The 2283-nt window shown below is 44.4% G+C and overlaps 1 non-coding gene across 1 annotated transcript; it reads right to left on the bottom strand.

Moving 5' to 3' along the window:
• Positions 1 to 453: 453 nt before the first annotated feature.
• Positions 454 to 561, bottom strand: LOC130978135 (small nucleolar RNA R71). The gene has a single exon (XR_009085795.1). It is a non-coding gene; the product is annotated as a small nucleolar RNA R71 (small nucleolar RNA).
• Positions 562 to 2283: the final 1722 nt, after the last annotated feature.

Raw genomic sequence — 2283 nt, 5'->3', positions numbered from 1 at the left:
GCACAACTCTCTTTAGAGGACCTAACCGAATTCTTCAAGGAAGAAGAACACATGGCAGCCGAAAACAACAATGCCAACAATGCAAGGAAGGTGCTGGGTGACTTCACTGCACCTACTCCTGATTTCTATGGGAGAAGCATCTCTATCCCTGCCATTGGAGCAAACAACTTTGAGCTTAAGCCTCAATTAGTTTCTCTAATGCAACAGAATTGCAAGTTCCATGGACTTCCAATGGAAGATCCTCACCAGTTTTTAGCTGAATTCTTGCAAATCTGTGACACAGTCAAGACTAATGGGGTTAACCCTGAGGTCTATAGACTAATGCTATTCCCTTTTGCTGTAAGAGACAGAGCTAGAATATGGTTGGACTCTCAACCTAAAGAAAGCCTGGACTCTTGGGAAAAGCTAGTCAATGCCTTCTTGGCAAAGTTCTTTCCACCACAAAGATGGAGTAAGCTTAGAGTGGAAGTCCAAACCTTCAGACAGAAGGATGGAGAATCCCTCTATGAAGCTTGGGAAAGATACAAACAATTAATCAGAAGATGTCCCTCAGACATGCTTTCTGAATGGAGCATCATAGGTATTTTCTATGATGGTCTCTCTGAACTATCCAAGATGTCTTTGGATAGCTCTGCTGGAGGATCTCTTCATCTGAAGAAGACGCCTGCAGAAGCTCAAGAATTGATTGAAATGGTTGCAAATAACCAATTCATGTACACTTCTGAAAGAAATCCTGTGAACAATGGGACTAGTCAGAAGAAAGGAGTTCTTGAGATTGACACTCTGAATGCCATATTGGCTCAGAACAAGATATTGACTCAACAAGTCAATTTGATTTCTCAAAGTCTGTCTGGAATGCAAAATGCACCAAACAGTACAAAGGATGCTTCATCTGAGGAAGAAGCTTATGATCCTGAGAACCCTTCCGTGGAAAAGGTGAATTACCTAGGAGAACCCTATGGAAATACCTACAATTCTTCATGGAGAAATCACCCAAATCTCTCATGGAAGAATCAAGAGAGACCTCAACAAGGTTTCAATAACAATAATGGTGGAAGAAACAGGTTTAGCAATGGCAAGCCTTTTCCATCATCTTCTCAGCAACAGACAGAGAGTTCTAAGCAGAATACTTCTGACTTAGCAACAATGGTCTCTGATCTAATAAAGACCACTCAAAGTTTCATGAATGAAACAAGGTCCTCCATCAGAAATTTGGAAGGACAAGTGGGTCAGCTGAGCAAGAAGGTTACTGAACTCCCTCCTAGTACTCTCCCAAGTAATACAGAAGAAAATCCAAAAGGAGAGTGCAAGGCCATCAACATGGCCGAATATGGAGAGGAAAGAGAGGAAGAAGACGCCACTGAGAAAGACCCCAGTGGGCGTGCACCACTCTCCTCTGAGTTCCTCAATGAGGAACCTTGGAAATCTGAGGCTCAAAATGAGACCATAGAGATTCCATTGGACTTACTTCTGCCATTCATGAGCTCTGATGAGTATTCTTCCTCTGAAGAGGATGAGTATGTCACTGAAGAGCAAGTTGCCAAATACCTTGGAGCAATCATGAAGCTAAATGACAACTTACTTGGAAATGAGACTTGGGAGGATGAACCCCCTTTGCTCACCAAGGAACTGGATGACTTGTCTAGGCAGAAACTGCCCCAAAAGAGGCAAGATCCTGGGAAGTTTTCTATACCTTGTACCATAGGCACTGTTCCGAGGGTTACCTGAAACGTGGAGCTCGGTCGTCTGGCAAGGACCCGAGGTGGGGGTTTCCGTGACCCGAGCTTGATGCGCTGAGCGGCGGGTGGTTGTACCTGCAATGACACTCCGATGCTTAAGTTAGCATGGGTCCAAGCAGATATGTGTAGAATATAGAATGTGTGTTATACCTGGGTGCTCCAGTGTATTTATAGTAGTTGGCCGTGATCTTCCCTGGATAAGATATTCTTATCTTATCTTATCTTTTGGGGGTTTTATCCCTATCTTTGTGGAACCGCCTTTCCCAGGCCTTTTCGGCCTTTAGGTTTTTGGGCTTCGTTCCTTTTGATGGGCCTTCTTAGCTTATTTGTCCGAGGTCCGACCTCAGGCGTGGGCCTTGGGACGAGGTCGGACCTTCTATGAACTTACCGAGTTTGGGGAGCTCGGTCAGGGTATGAACAGTGCCCCTGCCCGAGTTCATCCTTTTTGAGAGGTCGAGCTCGGGCATAGTAGTTTTTTTTCAAAATTTGAAAATGGCCGTTTCAGCATTTATTGCTTTTTACCGTTTCTCCTCGATTTCCGTTC

Source organism: Arachis stenosperma, chromosome 4 (genome assembly GCF_014773155.1).
Source record: "Arachis stenosperma cultivar V10309 chromosome 4, arast.V10309.gnm1.PFL2, whole genome shotgun sequence".
NCBI classification, from domain to species: Eukaryota; Viridiplantae; Streptophyta; class Magnoliopsida; order Fabales; family Fabaceae; genus Arachis; species Arachis stenosperma.
The sequence above is the reverse complement of the archived record's forward strand: the minus strand, read 5'-3'. Positions and strand labels throughout refer to the sequence as shown.